Below are 22,500 nucleotides of genomic sequence, written 5' to 3'. Positions count from 1 at the left end.
CGTGTATTTACATAATTCATGAAATTCTTCATGGATCGAATATTGGTTGCTTTAAAGAAAAATATATAATTCATGTAATTATTTATATGAAATTTTATCGCTAAAGCTACAGTTCCACTCATTGACCACCCGATGTTAGATGGAAGCATTATTACTAAATTAATATAACTGAAATAGATATTATGAGTCTTGTCAGTACGCAACGCAGTAATCATCTATTCACAGGAATGAACTATTATATAACATTCGCCTGAAATGAATGATTTTACGTAGAAAAAATACCGTAAACATCCCCCTAAAGCTATAATTTTCATTATATTCCCTTTTCACAAAATTCATGTGATAACATTAACAAGATCTGATCTTGAAAAGATTTCAGCAAAAACAGAGAAAAAAAACTATAATGAAGCGTTCCTTGAAAATTTTTTACGGAAAATATTTTTTTTTTTTTTCCCTCGAATAACAAACTCGGTAACTATATTATCATATCGTCTTCAATGCGCAGAGTTCGAGGAGAAATTCCCCATTTTCAAAAGTTGCATATAACTTTTAGTTTTCTATTAGAAATGCAAGCAATTCAAATCACGAAGGAAGGGGTGGGGGCGGTGTTGGTAGACAGGGGTTGAGGAGGTAACGGTTTGGGTGGGGGGATACGGAATGAGGGCAGGGGGAACTTTTCCCTTGCATCTTGTCCCGTATTGTCAGTCCGCATTAGCATAGGCAGCGGAAGTTGCATCCAGAGAAAGATTTTCTAAGCAAATGGTTTTTATTTTCTTCTTCTCTTTTACTTTCGTAAACATCGAGTCATTTTCACGAAGCAACGGTTTAAATCCGCCTCCAATAGTTGGGCGACGCATTTTCATTTTATTTTCAATGCATGGAAACATTAAGTTCATAATCCTGTTTTATAAAGGTAAAAACGGCAAGACATATGTCAAAAGAAGAGAAACAGTTAAAAGGAACAATTAGGTGTTTGAAAAACCAAAATGATGTTTCAGCCCACTAAGTTTTGATAATCGTTTTATTTTTGAAGATATCTAATATGCTGTTTGCTCGTATACTGTCTTTTAGTAGAACAAAACCAGTCCTTATCACCAGTGGCCGTAAGGTTCAATTCATCCTCTTATTGATGTTTTCAATGCTCTATGGCGCGGGAATCTCCATCTTTGTTGAAGATTTTAGCAGCAATACAAGTAAGTTTGAGATGCTTAACAACACTCTCGCTGCATATCGTATCATTAGACCCAGAAGCCTCTTAGTCCAAAATATTATATGATTGATTTTGGATCTTACGACTAGGGAAATTAAGGTTCAAGTTACAATTAAAAGAACCGAATGGTTAGGCTCTGTGTGTAATCCTTCGAATATTTTTCTTCAACAATATGTTTCTCTCGGGCGCGTAGAAATCGCCTGGATACAACGCCGACAGGGATTTAAAAGTATCAACAATTATTAAGTTTCTTGTGGATTCGATGGAGATGAAATATTGAAGATGAATAATGCCATATTTGGACAGCGTTCTTTACACACATTTATTCTCTCTCTCTCTCTCTCTCTCTCTCTCTCTCTCTCTCTCTCTCTCTCTCTCTCTGCCTACACCCATACTACTCGTTGTATAAATGGTTTATTTTAAATCTTAGGGGTCATTCTTCCTTTCCCCATTCCATCCTTCTATAGTGTCAAATCTCCCAACAAACCAATGCATCTGGAACACGGACTCATTCAAGCTTCATTTGAACATGTTTTTACGCTTCCACTTGATTTTGTTTTAATATTAATTTCACTTTATGTTTTAGTTTAGGATCTTGAATAATCCCACACATATATACTTACATATATATATATATATATATATATATATATATATATATATATATATATATATATATATATATATATATATCATACATCCTTTTCCTTGGCCTATTTTTTTTCACATGCCTTCATCGTATTCTGAGGAAGGTTTTGTTTAGTAAACAACCTTTTAACTCATTTCATGAAATATGATGAATGCTCAACATTCATCATTTGCAAAATTCGGACTCTTCAAAATTATCTCATGATAGATTTCTTTCTGTTCATTTCAGCAAGTTTTTATTTCACACAAATCAGTTTTCTCCTCTTAATAGGTGGTAAAAAGAAATTATAGAAATTTCAAACTCTCAGTTTTCTATCGATAATGTCATAGAGTATTTCTTATATATTCAAAACAAAGATAAGAAATTAGGCAGAGAGAGAGAGAGAGAGAGAGAGAGAGAGAGAGAGAGAGAGAGAGATTTACAAAGATACCTAAGAATAAATTGTTAGAATAAAATGATGACTTGGTACAGAACTGGGGGAAATCTGTGGGAAATACTTTTAGAAGATGGAAGATAGGTTCAGTGATGACGTGCCGAACCTTATTTTCGCAGAAAGATGTTGAATAAGAGGCTCAGGATATATTTTAAATGTAGAATATACTCAAAAGAAAAAATAGGAATAATGAGTAGCATTGAACACCAAACTTAATATGCGATTATGTTCGGAGACGAAAAAGAAGATGCAGAAGAGCGTAAAAAAGGGGGAAGGGACGGTAAGAAATGTCGAGGGGACTCCCGCCTGAGAGTTGTGATGGGGAGTGATATTCGAGGGGGTGAGCATAGAAATATTTACATCTGCCTGAAGGGAATCAGATTGGATGTAAGGCGCTTATGTGCAGGAGGGATAATCACCATCATCTATATTCGAAGTGTGGATGGCGAATGGGCCTTAACAGACGAGTCCTAAAGTGGCTTGTACTTTAAATGAAGGGAAGAGCCGTTGACGGGCATTTTGTAGTCATTCATTTACTTGGAAAATAAAATTCCAGAAATACTAAGTTCATTAATTTTTACGTGATGCTATAATTTTCCTTTTGTCATTTACCATTTTATATATGAAAATAAGGGAATAATAAAACTCTTTTCAGAATTCCAGAGCTTCGATGTGTACTGTAAGTATGAAGATAACGTTAATGCACAGTGTGAAAATGAAAAATATTTACCCACCAACTTTCTATACAATTCGGTAAGTACCTGGGTTTTAAAGCTCGAGGGACAAATGTCAGTAGTATTTCTAAAGTATTTAGACTTTAAAAGGTCATGCTTGTAATTTCTTTTTTGTAGACAATGTTCATGTATCCAATTTGTAATAAGTACCACGAGGATTTTTTTTTTTTATAATTAACAGAAAGTCCTTATGTGGGCATGCTGAGAGATATTTCTTAATTTACCGGAGGTACTCCAAAATAATTGAATAATGATTGATTTTTCTTGTAGTTTCCTTAAAATCGTATGGCTGCAAATAACATTCATTTACATCAGGTTTGTCAAATTATCCACCTCTCTTTGGGATGGGAGGCTGGTACACATTAGATTTCGCATTGTGCATCTATTTGAAACAAATTTCCGTCCTGAATATGCAAGGACGCATTATTATTATTATTATTATTATTATTATTATTATTATTATTATTATTATTAGCTAAGCAACAACCCTAGTTGGAAAAGCAGGATACTATAAACCCAAATGGCTCCGTCAGGAAAAAATGGCCCAATGAAGAAACAAAACAAAGAAATAAATTAACTACACAGGATTTAATGAACAATTAAAATTGATTTTTAAGAACAATAACAATATTAGAATAGATTTTTTACATATAACCTGTAAGAACTCCATAAAAAGGAAGAGAAATAAGATAGAATAATGTCCCCTCAAGCAAGGGAACTCTACCTCAAGACAGTGGAAGACCACAGTATAGAGGCTATGGCACTCCCCAAGACTAGAGAACAATGGTTTGATTTTGGAGTGTCCTTCTCTTAAAAGGGCAGCTTACCATAGCTAAAGAGTATCTTCTACCCCTACCAAGAGGTAAGAAAGGTCCCACGTGCTACGATCGTACATAGTAACGACATTTCATTTTCTTTATGTACTATGAGTGTATCTTCGCTCTCCCCTCGCACTGATAAGAACCTGAAATAACATGTCTGTTTTTCTCACCATTAACTGTTAACCGGTGAACTTTTCGATTGAACATGCGTTTTGTATGCCCTTTTTGCCCGGAGTTTATCTATATATAAGCGAGTGATCCGTAATAAAGTTTACACAGTCTCGGCCCAGCTCTCGCGCCGACAAGAGCTCTCCAGCCTTCTAAGTTCAGCAGCACCGGACTTGGCAACACCTGGATGGGTGGACTTTTATCCACTCTGTCACTAGGACCTCTCAACTTTGGTTGAAGAGGCCGCATATAAGAAAGAATCCAGTTATTTATTTTGGCTTTTTTGCTAAATAAATAACTGTTGTTGACCTTAGTGACTAGCCCAATTCCGTCCAGTATGGCTGATGATGGGCACGACAGTCTCCGCACTTACAGAAGGAGTTTGTACCCCACCTGGATAAATCCCTGCAAGAAGGTGGCTCAGCAGTGCAAGTGCAATCGCTGCCTGAGGTACCAGAACTACAGGCAGCAGCTAGCAGACCACATAGGGTTCAAAATAAGGGACCCAACGGTGCTCTCTCACAGGAAAACATGCGATTGTTTTCAGTGCTATACCCTGGTGCTTGAGAGCATCTACCACCTCCTGCAAAGGAAGCACAGGCCAGGATATATGGATATACCATCCTACCCTCCACAGCCTCCTTATCCAGACATTTTCCAGAGGAAATACCGAGTGCAAGCACGGTATAAAGAGACAGTGTCTGCACCCAGTTGCAGCAACTCTCTCCCCTTTGAACGGGACTGTGACTGCCAGTCATGTGTGTATGCTATTTGGAGCAACACTGTAGGCCACAGCTCCCCCACTCGTGCCAAACCAGCCAAGGACTCTGAAGACTCACCTATCCCGGAGCCACCCACTCCATCTCCAGCACCAGCTGTCCAGAAGACACCTGAAAAGATGGAAGCAGAGGACGCTCCACTCACCGCAACTCCGGAACCTGAGACCAACGTTTCAACCATGGATCTAGACCTGACTGCACCGCAACTAGCAGAACTGCACCCTGAGGATTGCAACTGCACTCCATGCCTCTCACAGCTCCTAATGGAGGCTCAGGCAATCACCGAAAATGACCCAAGCTTGGACCTAAACTTGGCCGCTGCTGAGGGACCACAACCACCTGTCAGCCAACCCAAACAGCTTGTCAAATTCAAGATGGCAGCTGTAGAAGGTTCACCGTCATATGCAGCAGTTGCTGCTATTGCCACCGCCAACCCTGGCATCAAGATCACAGCCAGGGCCAACCTGAAAGGGGATTTAATTATATCCCCGAAAGACCTTGCCAGCGTCAACATCCTCCAACAGGAAACCTCCCTGACCCTCCTGGACCCCGAGAAGAGACTCAGACAGGCAGTGATCTATAGGTTTCCTGTCAACATGCCACTGTCATTCGTCACCGACTGCAGCAATGTTGCAAAAGCCGAGAGGAAGCTGGACCACCGCAAACTTCCCACCAAGGAAGTATCAGTCACCTTTATAGGGCAAGTCCCTAAAGCACTGGATTTGGGCCTCTGGGGGAAGTTTCCCATCAGAAGTCCACAGCGAGAACCACTACGCTGTTACAACTGCCAGCGCTATGGACACCAGAAAGAAGAGTGCAGGAACCCTACAATATGCGGAGTCTGCAGCCACCGCCATCCCACACAGGACTGCATTGACGCACACCGGAATGGGACAAAAACCCAGGCAAAATGTCCCAATTGTGCGGGACGTCACCATGCATGGAACAAGAAGTGCCCTGAATTCTTGAAGAGGCTACCAACCCCACTGGCAGCCCCACCGACCAAACCTGAGGCTGCACCAAGGCAGACACTTAACAAACCTGAGGCTGCACCAAGGCAGGCACCGAAACCCCAGAGGATTCAGCGAACCAGGCCTCCCAGACGACAATCCGAGACTCCTCCTCCAGGAGCCCCTACTGCAGCCACGGACCAAGAACCCAGCACTGTTGTTAGCCCAGTTGAAGAGCCAACCTCCAGCGCTGTGAAATCTCCTCCCCAACCCCCAGCAATATCTGCCATCTTATCCCTGGCAGAGGCCCTGCCAGTGGACACCTTGATCCCCCTAGTACTGCAACTACTAGTTAAAGTCTGCTCCCTTGCTAAGACTCCCTCCTCTGTAATTCATTCCCTCCTCAGTCCCTTAGTTTCACCCTCCCCGGTGCAGAGATAGGCATCTATGCTTAAATCTGCCACTTTTTCCTACTACTCGAATTCTTCTCTCCTCTCCCAGTCTCTCCTACTTACTGGGACTTACTACTATCAGCACTTTTACCTACTACTAAAACCTTTCATTTCGGTTCCAAATGGTCCTGATTTTTTGGTCCGCAAGGTCATGCTCTTGGTGCTGAGCGACCACACTGGCAACCACGCTCAAGGGGCTGAGCAATTGCAAGACCTATCCTTGCCAACCTAGCGACTATGCTCAAGGGGCTGAGCGGTCGCACCTGCAGCTACGCTCAAGGAGCTGAGCGGCTGCAAATCCAGACTTGAGAGACTGGTACTGCTGTGACACTATTGCCTACTTAGGGCAATAAATACTACGGGCTGCTACACAAAAGCCCGTGTCCAGCAGTAAGGCTGGGCAATTTTAACTTACTACCTATTTTTTGTGTTTGATCACCTACGGGCCGAACAATACAAAGGCCCGTGCCAACAAGATATGTTGGCTTTAATACACCAACAACAACAACAACAATAAAGTTTACTCAGTTGCTTTCATCCTGCCTTTGAGTCACAACCTTCTCTCGGCCTTGTCACAGAGTAGTGCTTTCACACAGCTACTATAGGCTGTGAGTAAAGTTGTGTCACTCGATTTCTTCACAGAAAATTTGACTGTTTTGGACTCCAGAATAATTCTTTTTATGTGCTGTGTGCCAAACTGCAAAGGAAATTAACGAACTGGACCAAAAGTGAATGTTTTCCTTTCCAAATGGTTATGAAAAAAAGGCGTAGTTATTGCACGCCATCAAGAGAGCCCGATATGTTCCTAACTATAATAGTAGTGGAAGTACTATATTCATTGTTGTAATAATTATAATTGCATTATATTGTTCATGTGATATTGGGTACAGAATATCAGCCTCTTGAATAATGATGAAAAGATTACCAAACTGTTTACAAAATTACTTTGATATTCACACACTTTTTCCTTTGCTACTTACTACTTCATTCTCTCTTTGATTTCTTCCCTTTCTATTCTTGCTTCCTCATTCTTTGGTTGCTGCCCCCCTCTCTCTCTCTCTCTCTCTCTCTCTCTCTCTCTCTCTCTCTCTCTCTCTCTCTCTCTCTCTCATTTTTATGAAAATGCGTTTTGCACTTTAATATTGCATTTAAACACTTTTCAGGTGTGCCAGCGACACTTCAGATCTAATTATATTGAATCAGAGACATCCTTCTTCGATAGGATAATTTGGAAGAAAATTATAAGTAGGAGAATTGCAAACAATAACAGTGGAAAAATAAAAATTAATCCTCAAAAATGTCATGTACAGAAAATGTACAGCAAGAAAAAGATATTAAATTATTTAAATTGCCGGAATCGTTTACTTTTTATTTATTTTTCAAAATAGAATTGTAAGAATCCTTTTTTTTTTTTTTTTTTTTCTTTTTTTTTTTTTTTTTTTTTTTTTTTTTGATTGCACGTGCAGTTTGGAATTAGTGGGTCATGAAATTAGACTACTGCACGCGAAAGTTTTATTCTAATTTTATTACATCTTTCTCTGTCTAATTTTTCGTAGCTAGATTATTGAAAGTCGTCTCCTTTTGGTGTGTATAATGTCCTATTTTTCTATGAGGATTATCAGCTGTAGATTGTAAAGAGAAACAAAGTGTGTATGTATAATGAGTACGTGCGTGAGAGAAAGAACGATTGTTGATGTCACAACCAAACTCCATCCTTATCCGTCTCCATATCAATCGACGTACTCATGCCAACTTCTTCCCCCACTGAAAAGGCCTGTATTCGAGACGGCTTTGGCAGTAGGGGACAAGAATTGCTTGGTAGTCTCAGTGTTGTCAGATGTATGAGGACAGAGGAGAATGTGGAAAATATTAGGCCAAACTAACCGGCACATGTGTAGGCATAAAAAAAAACCGTGACCAGAGAGAGGAGTCCAATGTAGTGCTGTCTGGCCAGTCAAGGGATCCAATAACTCTCTAGCGGTAGTATCTCAACGAGTGGCTGGTGCCCTAGCCAACCTTCTACTACTAATCAAATATAAAATGCTTATGGGAAATACCTTGGTTATTTGATGGTTCATTCTATTTCGACAATCTAAAAATATAACGTCATGATATAGCTACAGTATGTTGACAGTATGCAAATCCTAACTTCTAATGCATACGCGGTGTTCCAAAAATGTGAAGTACTCTGAAATATCAAGCACCTTCACTGAAGAAATAATAAGTTTCATTTGGAGAAGCAATGTTTTGAAGACTGACAGTCTCTCACTGTTAACATCATACATCAAGTATAGAAAACATTTTTTTTTTTTTTTTTATCAAGCGTGGCAATGATTGGGAACCTCTTACGACTGAAGAATGTTTGTTGGAACGCTACCGATGAGTATGTGATGATTCATCACCATGCAAACCAGTTTGTGTGTCTTCGTGGACTTATATTCGTGGACCTTTTTAGCATGAATGCATAAGAATTGACAAAGAAATTTTTGGAGAGATTGTTCACAATGTTAAACATTTTATTGCTTTGTTTGTCGTTGTCTCCGGCAACAGAAATTGTCCTTTATCCGTCAATTTTCCTTTTTTTACTTCAAGAGTTGACAGCAAAGATTAATGGATAGAGAGAAAACCTTCCATGGAGGTTCGGTAGGACGTTTTACCACCATTAATTGGTTTCGCCGAATCCGAGTTAATCTGAATTTCTCACTTAAATGACCGTTGGTGGCATTACAGTTGTTGTTGTTGTTGGATTTAATACCCCAGTAAGAGCGTTCCGTCCTTCTTTCCTGAATTAAGAGAAAATAGTCTTCATTGTTCCATTAATACCATTTATTCCCTTGGGGGAACTCTATCACCATTTCCCTCTAGCCTGGAAAAAGGATTATCCGTTGTCTCGGTTTGCCTCTCACGTTACCCGGAATGTTTTCTCTCTCTCTCTCTCTCTCTCTCTCTCTCTCTCTCTCTCTCTCTCTCTCTCTCTCTCTCTTTGTGTTTGGTATACCTTAAAGAATAGCAAGTCATCTAGGCCTACTGTTCATTCTATATGATCGAAACCGAATCTAAATAAGAAACAAAGTGAACTAGCTTTATGAAAAATGTCTTTGTAACACATAGCAAAAAAAAAAAATAATAATAAAAGTAAGATTACATAAAGTTCAACTTATCATCAAATATCCCTTCGTATAATCTATTTCATTTCCGAAAGTACATGTTCTGTAGATTACATCGGAGCTTCGCACTAATTTTTGACGTTTTCCTTGCATATGGAAGGAGGATTGATAATTCCCAAGACGTCGACGTGTGATAACTATGGAGAACAATAACCTATATTTTGCGTGTTCATTGGTAGTTAGCCCTGTGTGATTAAAAATGAACTGGTGGTTGTTGTTTCTTTTTTCATCTGAGATAGCAAAACCGTAACAAGTTAATGATATTTCACACTTTAAATCACAGACAATGCAATTCTCTGTTTTTATCTTATAAACAAATTAAGTTTGCGTATTCGCTGTAGAAAAAAAAAATGTATCTACCTAATGTATAACTATAAACCACGGTGTTGAGTTCTCTTGCTTGAGGGTGCATTCGGGCACACATTATTTTTATGTTGTTACTGTTCTTGAAATATTTCATAGTAATTGTTAATTACTTTTTTTTTTGTAGTTTCCATATTTCTTTTTTCGTCATTTGGCTATATTGTAACTGTTGGAGCCCTCGGACTGATAGCATTCTGCTTTTCCAATATGGTTGTGGCTTCACAAGTAATAATAATAATAATAATAATAATAATAATAATAATAATAATAATAATAATAATAAAAATAATAATAATAATACACGGACTGAATAAGAAAAAAAAATAGCGTTTTACTTTGAGAGCTTAATAGGTAATAAATGTCGTTCATTAATTGTTAATATAAAACAAACACATTTACTTGAATTGAAAAAATAGAAATATTCATTTCCTTTTTGCGAAGATATGATTAATTGCAATTCCTGTCACTGATCAGAACGGAGCTTGAATATATCTATTCTATTAATCAATGCGTTTACCAAGTTAAGAAATCAGTTTGCATTACAAGCCATTGCGTATCATATCAATTTCTTTACATGCAGAAGTTGATGGGACAGGCAAGTCAGTGCCCTTCTGTAACTGCGAAATGAAGGTAAAAGGAAAAGGGAGAAAGAAAAAAAAAACAGACTCAATGCTGACAAAAAAGGGATTGCCTCTGGGAGGATGTAATGTTATAGAATATGAATCATTGTGCAATCTTCTGTACTTTTTCTTATTTTTGTTTGTTTTATTTCATTAACTGTTTCGATGTTATTGCTGCAATTGTTTGGTAACCTATTTCTTTTCACAAATTTTAAGATCCAAGTAAAAGGAAATATAAGACTATACGTGACATGACAATATTTTTAATTCAAAACATAATTTTGTCTTAGCATCAGTCTTGATTAGAAAGAACTGGAAAGGAAACTTAAGAGTTTGCTGCTGTGGATAAGACCGACATGGACGATGAACTTGTGATTCATTAATAGCCTGATATTTTCCTTCGAAACGTAGCTTTTACCCACGTGTCACTGAAGGGATTTTCCCACCTTAGGAAGATTACACACGGAAGGAGGTTTGAGAGGTGTCATTCACGTTTTCTTAATCCGTAAATTCCTGCAAAGCTTCTCGTCTCAGCTAATCCCATCATTATAAATTAAAAATAGGAAATGCTGTACAACCGTAACCCAAGATCTTCTGACCCACTCCAATAAAATCTGGCGTCAAGCTGTCTAGGCAGGACGGTCGTTTCCTTTCCTAATCTCCTTCAGTCCTCTCCTGCCTCATTAAAGGTAGTTTATGATAAATAATAGCCTCTCTCCCAGGTTTGCTTTATCTCTTGAGGCACGAGGTGTGAGAATCTGCTCCTTCCACAGGACCTTAAACCCAAACAAGGCACCCTGGTGTTCCACGCATTTTGTTTCTACGAATGGGTAGCCAACGCTAAATAAGGTATCAGAACCACAACTGCTTTTCAAAATAATCTGTCAGAAATCATACGAAATAATACATTGACAATTTAGTGGAGTTTTGATAATTATCAAAAAAAAAAAAAAAAAAAAAAAAAAACGGGCTTTTCTTTCTCTTTTGGAAAAAAAGATAAAAGGGCTACTAACAAGGTGTCTCATGAGTGGCAGAGGAAAGGGGCAGCGCAATCACATAGATACCGATCACATACACGCTGTACAGTATGATCAGCGTCCAAGCCCTCTCACCACCTAAATTATGACCAGGGAAGACTAGGTAATGGCTACTGATAACTCAGCAGGTAGAGCTATAGACTTTCCCAAACCCCCTAATATTAGCTCACAAGGACGGTGAGGTTGTAGACTATATCGAGCTTGAGCGTCCCTCGAACTCCTATCCAGCAGATTGCAAGACAAGGACATTTGCATTAGGCTACCACAACCACCCTTTTAGCACACGAAGGTGTGCTCTACTTGGTCTGCTCTTATTAAACCTCTTTTTTTGTTGTTGTTTTCATAGTTGATATACGTAGTGTTGCATCGATTTGAAATGTTCCCATGGGCAATGGTACTTTGTTACGCACACCCAAATAGATATTGAAATGCTCATGTCCATTCAGTCTGCTGCTCAATAGAAAACAGGGAGTATTTCCAGCTTTACAATTCTAAAAGGATTATTTAAGTCACCACATGATGAATTCATGGCACGAGGATATACGGTACATTATTTTATTGAAAGCGCATGACATGTATCGCAATTCTTGACATTGTCTAAGTAAGGAATTGCTCAGAAAAATATTTCTAAGCCATTGCAAAAGAAGGATAGTTCATACTACTTCTGTGATGAAACTATTTACTACAGTATCTAAAAACTCACTGATAACATAATAATTGATCTTTATTGTCTAAAGTTATACGTTTTAGCCCATCGACCACTACATTGAATCTTTCATCCCTCATCTAACACCTCAGACATGTGTAGAATAAAGAAATTGGTACAAAAATAAATAAATAAATAATAATAATAATAATAATAATAATAATAATAATAATATTAATAATGATATTAATAATAATAATAATAGTACGACAAAAATCTTATAAAACATTTATTCAGTGCTAAATATATAAAAAAATCAATAACCATACTTTTCACTGAATTGGTTGACATCAATAATGGAAAGGATGTGATGATGTAACAGTAGAAAAATTATATATGGTAAAAGAGTCACCAAATACTTCCAAATCTAGTTTAATATTCTGCTTAGTTAGGCATACTTTCATTAATAAGACCTGTATTGTGTGTCAGAAAATCAATCCTTGCTCCATCAGTTTGTGAGATTTCATCTTTATAAAAATGTCAGTTTTTGGCCCAAAAATTCAAACATCTTTTCACAACCCCTTCCTTAGTCGACCTGTTGGATAGTCCCATCAAATCAACTGAAAAAAAGCAGTTCCTTCTGACCCGTCTGAAATGGGAAAAAATTTTTCTTTCTACAAAATGTCTTTTTAGTGATCTTCCTAAACTTAGACACGGAATGGACGCGTATTCTCCAAAGCTATGAAATATTTTATAAATAGATATATACGTACATATATACATACATATAAATATATATATATATATATATATATATATATATATATATATATATATATGCATATATACATACATACATATATACATACACTGTACATACATATATATATATATATATATATATATATATATATATATATATATATATATATATATATGTGTGTAAATATATATATATATATATATATATATATATATATATATATATATATATATATATATATTTATATATATATATATATGTATATATACATATATATGTATATATATATTTGATTTATTTTATTCTCATCATTTATTTATTTCCTTATTTCCTTTCCTCACTGGGCTATTTTTCCCTGTTGGAGCCCTAGGGCTTATGGCATCTTGCTTTTCCAACTTGGGTTGTAGCTTGGCTAGTAATAATATATATATATATATATATATATATGTATATATATATATATATATATATATATATATATATATATATTATTTAACCAGAGTATAAGTTAATTGAATACAATGCCTTATCCAAAACATTTATGGTAAATTATGAATAAACCCATGTTTGTGGCCTCTGTCCTACATTGGACTAAGAATGGCTACATTTGTCGTTGCTGTTGTTGTACACACACACACACACACACACACACACATATACACATATATATATATATATATATATATATATATATATATATATATATATATATATATATATATATATATATATTTATATATATATATATATATATATATATATATATATATATATGTATGTATATATATGTATATATATACATATGTATATGTATGTGTGTATATATATATATATATATATATATATATATATATATATATACAGTACATATATAATAATAATAATAATAATAATAATAATAATGTTTATTGGACAAAACATATTTACATACAAAATATTTCCAAAAAAGACTCGGTCCAAGCCCATGTGGAGCAGAGCTCTTCGGGCAATAATACAATTAAAATATCATCAATTAAGAAAAATTATAAAAAGTAAATAATGATATATATAAACTAAATGTACACATACATATACATAAGTATATACATATACATAAGTATATACATATGTATACATATACACATACATATACATACACATACATACACATACATATACATACACACTTGTAAATATAATAATAATAATAATAATAATAATAATAATAATAATGTTTATTGGACAAAAACATTTACATACAAAATATTTACAAAAAAGACTCAGTCCAAGCCCATGTGGAGCAGAGCTCTTCGGGCAAAAATACAATTAAAATAATATCATCAATTGAAAAAATTATAAAAAGTAAATATTGATATAGATAAACTAAATGTACACATACATATACATAAGTATATACATATGTATACATATACACATACATATACATACACATACATATACATACACACTTGTAAATATAATAATAATAATAATAATAATAATAATAATAATAATAATAATAATGTTTATTGGACAAAAACATTTACATACAAAATATTTACAAAAAAGACTCAGTCCAAGCCCATGTGGAGCAGAGCTCTTCGGGCAAAAATACAATTAAAATAATATCATCAATTGAAAAAATTATAAAAAGTAAATAATGATATAGATAAACTAAATGTACACATACATATACATAAGTATATACATATGCATACATATACACATACATATACATACACATACATACACACATGTACATATACATACACATATACACATAGATACATATAAATGAGATTTTTAGCCTTAAAATAAATGGAAATGTATATTCATATAATAAAGAAGGGCGAAATAATAAACAGTGCAAATTTTGAATTTAAACATTGATATTGTTGAAATGCTAGAATTACAAATGTATACAAGCAATAAACAATATAAGAATTAAGAACATTATAATGTGCATTAATGGTTAGGTCATGAAGAGATGTTTACTAATGAAACTTAGTACACAGATAATAACAGATTAGTATATGATTTTTTAAAAGATCGAATGCTAAGCAATGCCTTTAGATAAGCAGGCAGAGTATTCCATTGTTTAACTCCCTGATAGAGATAAAACTGTTCACATTTCTTTACACGTACGAAGGGAAGAGTTAAGTTAGAGTCTCTTGTTCCATATTGGTGTGCTGATTGTACCTGAATTATTTTTTGCCTAATGGATGGATATTTATGCAGTGAAAGTGTTTGAAACATCAAATTCATTAAGGAGAGTTTGTAGGTGTCCTCCAACTTCAGAATCGAGAGAGACCGAAATAGAGGTGATGTATGAGCTAAATAATCACTCGAAGTTATTATTCTTACCAGTTTTTTTTTGCATAACGATTAGCGGTTGCAGAATACATACATACATATATATATATATATATATATATATATATATATATATATATATATATATATATATATATATATATATATACATATATATATATATATATATATATATATATATATACATATATATATATATATATACATATATATATATATATATATATATATATATATATATATATATATATATATATATATATATATATATATATATCATATATATATATAATGAAGAAAATGTTGGAAATGAGATTAAAATCGAAGAGGGCCTAAATATATTTATCAGAACTATCCAAAACAATATAAAATCAAGACATTCGTAAAGTCAATCACACAAAAAATTGAGGAAACACTAAAGATAGGAGGAAGCATCAATTTAATGAAAAGAAGAATTGGAACAGGGCACCTACATATGTTTGCTTTAAAGAATGAAATGGAAATAATTATAGACAAAGAAGCATAGAATTTCGATATCATTTATATTGATATAAAAATGACTTTGCCAATAGAAATAGAAACACCGGATTCGATACCAAAGGAAACAGTAGAAGTAAAGGAAGCGTTTAAAGGCTTAAAAAGAGACAAAGCACCAGGAAAACATGGCCTGATAATTGATTTAACGATAGAGGTAGGAGATTTCATAGTAGTAAAACTTTTGCAACCTTACACAAAATGTTTGCAAGAATGCTCTATACCTACAGTTTGAAAAAAGTTCATCATTATACTAGTTCAAAAAAAAGGGAGACACAAAAGCCTGAAAAATTACCGCCCAACAAGACAAATCTCAATAGTATATAAAATATTCACAAAGATCATATTAGGCCGAATAGAAAAAACAGCTAGACTTTAATCAACAAAGAGAGAAGGCAGATTTTAGAATTAGATAGTCCAAAACTGTCCATATCCATTTATATATAGCCCTATCTGTAAACATGTGCATATATATATATATATATATATATATATATATATATATATATATATATATATGTATATATATATATATATATATATATATACATATATATATATATATATATATATATATATATATAAAGATATATATATATATATATATATATATATATATATATATTCCTATTCAATTTTATGTATAAATTAAATTAACATATATGCAAATTTTATATTCATATATATATATATATATATATATATATATATATATATATATATATTCCTATTCAATTTTATGTATAAATCAAATTAACATATATGCAAATTTTATATTCATATATATATATATATATATATATGTGTGTGTGTGTGTGTGTGTGTGTGTGTGTACACACATGCATATACATGTACATGTATGTGTGTAAATCTGCATGCATAACTATATTAGGATTAGCCGTGTTCTAGTGGAAATTCTTGTAGTAAAATTACAGGCTAAATATAAATTCAAGTTACTTTAGAGTGTATTTTCATTGTTGAATATGGAAGAATATGCACGATAACCAACAGTCATTTAAAGCCCTCGCTCACAGAAGCATAGAATATAATGGAAATCACATCTTAACAAATTGTACCCAAAACTATAAGCATACGTCCCATAGAACCCATCTATTGACCAACTTTACTGTACGTACCAAAGCATGTTAATGGTTCTTTTATACATTCTTGCACACAACCTTTGCCCTTCATTCTGCTTGAATGTGAAATCTTAATACTAGGTGAAATGAAGGTTATAGGTTGTTACTTGAGCCAATTACACTCCACCTTTTCTCGAAAAGCCCTATATATATATATATATATATATATATATATATATATATATATATATATATATATATATATATACATATACATATATATATATGTGTGTGTGTGTGTGTGTTTGTGTGTGTCTGTATATATACATATATATGAAGGTTATAGGTTGTTACTTCAGCCAATTACACTCCACCTTTTCTCGAAAAGCCCTTATATATATATATATATATATATATATATATATATATATATATATATATATATATATATATATATATATATATACATATACATATATATATATGTGTGTGTGTGTGTGTTTGTGTGTGTGTCTGTATATATACATATATATGAAGGTTATAGGTTGTTACTTCAGCCAATTACACTCCACCTTTTCTCGAAAAGCCCTATATATATATATATATATATATATATATATATATATATATATATATATATATATATATATATATATACATATATATATGTGTGTGTGTGTTTGTGTGTGTGTCTGTATATATATATATATATATATATATATATATATATATATATATATATATATATATATATATATATATGTATATATATATATATATATATATATATATATATATATATATATATATACCAACGAAAACTTAGAGTTTTAAATGGCTTGTTAACTAATACAACAGTGGAAGGATGGTCACCGATTGTACATTTTTCTAAACAATGCTTAGGCCCCTCATATGGCCCCATCCTGGCTTTGGGGAGAAAGTTTTGTCTTTTATGGTTCAATAGTTATAGATCGGAAAACCTCTGGTAACTCGTCTTCATTACAACTATTTCTTTATCATTTTCCCTAAAATAGGTATCTTGAAACTCGTTTTCAATCAGTTTTGCGGTATACATACATATGTGCACACATTTATACATACATACATAGCATACATACATACATACATACATACATACATACATACATACATACATACTGTACATACGAACGGACGACGTAAGGTTTTCTATCTAAAAAGTTTAACCTGAGGTATAATCCCAAAGAGACATAGTAAACGACTTGTTAATGGGATTTTAAAAATTAAAGAATATATTGAATGCGCTGAAATAGTGCCATGAAAGTTCAAGGAAAAATACAAATGCGAATTATTAGGTATTTGAATATTCAATTCACAAATAGCATAAGTCTAGAAAAGAAATGAAATAAAATATAATGCCAATATCAATCATATCCATATTGAGTTCGACAGCGGTCTGTTCCAAGCAACGTTAACTCTGCATTAAATAAATATATTATTAAAGTCCGTAATACTCTAGGGACTGGTAATGTGTATTGAAAAACAATTACAATTCGCTTTTGAATATTTCATGATTACCCTGATCGCAAAATATATGAAAAGGAATAATAATTCTTTAGCTATTCTATTGATAAGGAGCAATGGTTTCCCAAACAGAAGGAACGAGTAAATGTGGTGCACGCGCTATGATTATTCTTATTTCAATGCGATATAGATTTTTCCTGCATCGTACCACCCATCTTAGTATATTACCGAATCGCAATCGGGTTCCGCTACTAATTTCCTTTTGTATAAAAAAAAGTTTTACTTTATGGGGGATTTTATATGAATATGATCAAATAGTTTCTAATTCACTCATAGGTAAATTACAGATCATATTTTACACAGGTTATCAATCATTAGATTATAAGCAAGATAACCTAATTTTCCTTCCCACAACACTTTCTGAATCAGTGCATCTAATAGGATATTGTATGAAAGTATATCTTTTATCATGAGAGCCTGTAATTCTACAAAAACTTACCCTACTCCCATAAGTATATATTTCAAACAATCGGTGACCATCCTTCCACTGGTGTATCCGTTAACAAACTATTTGAAACTCTAAGTTTTCGTTAGTAATTCTAAAATTCACGCAAGTAAACACTAATAGTGCAGTCTCATAAGGGAAACTTGTTCATGAAGTTGAAAATATCAGAACAATTTTGAAGAATATGACAGCTTGAAAATGAAAAAATCAGGCTTTATATCAATTTAGTGAGATCGGTGTAACTGTATGGACATGAGGCGCGGTATGAAAATGAAACAATATCAAACAGATTTTGTAGAATTGAGAACAAAGCCCTAAAAAAATATTGGGAGGTAAATGGCAGGACCGGATTAAAAAGGAAACTATGGGAGAGATTACTCATGTGCCATATGTGAATGAGATCATGGTGAGGAGTAGATGGAGATGGTTTGGGCATGCTCTTCGCACTCCCCAGGAGAGATTAGTTTACAAAACTTTCAAATGGGCTCCACAAGGCACCAGAAGAGTTGGAAGACCCAAGACTACATGGCTAAAGACTATGAAGTATGAAGTAAGAGATGATGAATGGAGAAGTATTGATTATTGATTTGAAAGCTCAAGATAGACGACTGGTAAAATCCAACTGAGACCTTTTTGGGTAAATAAGCGTAGGAGGAGATGAGGATGATGAAAATATTACCTTAGAGAGAGAGAGAGAGAGAGAGAGAGAGAGAGAGACTCTTATGCTTGGTTTCGTAATACTGCCTAAAAGTTTGGTGAAATATATACTTCTCTCTCTCTCTCTCTCTCTCTCTCTCTCTCTCTCTCTCTCTCTCTCTCTCTCTCTCTCTCTCTCCAGCAGCGACCCAGACAACCATTTAACAACCAGGTACATAATTCACTGGTTAGGTATACAAAGTGATATTCCAACTACCTGGCCTAGTGTATATTTTTGTGTTACCTCGTGGTAATAAGATATCAATTTGGAATTAGCCCCAAAATTAACCTGAATCAAATACACTATCACCCCTGCACAGTACAAATAATCTCCACTCTAATCTAACCAAAATGATAACTTGTAATGCTCAGAACTAGCAATATCATTGCTAAATAGAAAACGTTAAACCCTTCATTGTTGAAGACTAGTTTCCCAAATTGAAAACAAAGAAATATGCAATATTCTTATATTTCACCAAAACCCTGCCCACCAAGCACACTAATCCAAGATACTTACCGAGCCAAACTTTATAGAAACTCTTGAAGAAAATAATGGTACTTTGAGGATTTCCGTAACAAGAAGATAAAACAGAATTGTAATTATCCTCTAAAAAGGCTAATAGGATATTCTCTACATTTTTTATGCTTTATTTTTATATTTTGGTATATTTGATAGCAATTTGTATATAACTAAGGATATGACAAGTATGTTCATCTGGTTACAATCAATATTGTAAAATATTCCTTAACTTTAGAATTACTATTATCGCATTTATTCCAAGTATGGTACGAAAATCATAACTAAGACTAATTGGATAAAAAAAAAATCCACTTACTGCATATGAAAATACTGCATGTATGTACACATGCACAAAAACACAAACGCACACACAGACACACAGACACATGCGAGGAAGATGTTTTGGTAAAATATCACTTTCTCTAAAAAGAAAAGTATCAAATCAGGCACTCGTACCGATATTAATCTATGCATCAGAAACTTGAAGCCTTACTAAAGCCTTAGAACATGAGCTAGTTAAAACTCAAAGAGCTATGGAAAGAATAATAATAGGAATAACAATGAAAAAAAAAGAGCAGCATGGATACGAGAACAAACTAAAGTAGGGGATTATCTAACATGTAAGTAAAAGAAATGGGCATGGGCAGGACATACATTAGAATGGCAGATAGTAGATGGGCAAAAACAATAACATAATGGGTCCTAGAGATTGCAAACAAAGCATGGTAAGGATGAGAAGACGATGGATTGATGAGCTAAGAAAATTTACGGGTATAGACTGTCAAAGTAAGACCATAAACAGACCACTGGGGAATGGCATGTTTGAGGCCTTTGTTCTGCATTGGAATAGCAAAGGCTACAGATGATGATGATTACGATATATATATATATATATATATATATATATATATATATATATATATATATATATATATATATATATATATATATATATATATATATATATATATATATATATATATATATATATATATATATATATATATATATATATATATATATATACACACACGGGTTAATGCATCCCATGGCAAGGTATTAAAACATGTTTAACATGAAAAACAAATTCTTCGAAAGCCTCAAGAATTAAACTATAAGCATTCTCGTTTAAGGACAAATGACAGTTACTAACATCATAGATGCAAATAGAAAATTGGACTTGCATATTACTGGAAGAAACGCAGTATCATACTGCTTTCATTGTTCAGCAGATATTGCATTGTAAATATTTGCGTGAATACTATAAATAAAGAATACAAAATGCTTTGAGGTGCTTAGCCCAGTCTAAGATGAATATCATATTACCTCCTGCAATACAAAATGCTCTGAGTAGGTTAAAGGTTTAAAGGTTTAAAGGCCGCTCATGAATGGCAGAGACAATGGAAAGTAACAATGCTCAAAAGGCTAATATATATATACATTTGATCAGCCGCCAAGAAATTAAAAGAATCTAGCGGACATTGAACCATAGTTTTCAATAGGCAACCACTTCATATTATTGGTATTTTATGTCTAAAATCATATCATACTATATTTTGGTATGCAAAATGCTTTGAGTAGGCTAGCGAACTTCATTGGTAGCCTGCTATGTCTAAAATCGATATCATATTACCTCTTAGAATGCCAAATGCTCGGATATGGTTAGCCCACTTCATTGGTAGCCTATGTCTAAAATCCACATCATATTACCTCCTGGGAGTTAAAGTTAATCCAAACCAATCAAATATGATAAAGTGCAATACTGCGCTGCAAATGAGACCTGGAGCTTTATCTATAAGAAAGGGAGAATAATTCTGATAATAATACACTATTTACAACAGGGCTTGTATGTACAATTCAAATGATTATCATAACATTAATGAAATCACACAGTAGCAAAGCAAGACAGAACAAAGCACATATAGGCAGATGACTGGTGCGAATGTTTAGAGAAAAACAGGATGCTTTTGTGGGGGGTCTCTTGGTGGACGGAGGTGAGGGTACAGTTTCAGAACTGTCTTGGGGGTCTTGTAAAGGTGTGAGCCTAGGTGAGACTAAAGCCACGGGAGGTTAATGAGATGCCTACCGAGATTTGCTGGGATAGACCGGATCCCTCGACCACAGATTAACCATTCTCACAGGAACGATTGATGTTAGGGATGGGCATTTGGCGGTATATGAGGTAAAGCAAACTACCAGAATATTAATAAACACGTAAAATAATAAAGCGATAGAAATAATAGTAATTGATATGCAAAGAGGTAATTAAGATACAGGAAATAGGGAGTTGATTATGGACTGGGGACAAAGAGAGGGAAATATATTTAATTGAATATCATCGCTCGATTCCTCAAAGAAAGCTTCTTATAAGCTGCATCCAGACAATATTAAGTTTTTAATAATTGTTCATAAATATTGGCAATTGTAGAGTCAAATATACCAAGACAGAGTAATTAGGCTACCTGAAAATATATTTTACCAAAGTTCAGTAGGTGAAATAAAAAGAAAAAATCATTAACAATCAATCTTTCTTTGGAACGTTGTCAATTGATCAAAAA

Source organism: Palaemon carinicauda, chromosome 18 (assembly GCF_036898095.1).
Source record: "Palaemon carinicauda isolate YSFRI2023 chromosome 18, ASM3689809v2, whole genome shotgun sequence".
Lineage (NCBI taxonomy): Eukaryota > Metazoa > Arthropoda > Malacostraca > Decapoda > Palaemonidae > Palaemon > Palaemon carinicauda.
The sequence above is the reverse complement of the archived record's forward strand: the minus strand, read 5'-3'. Positions refer to the sequence as shown.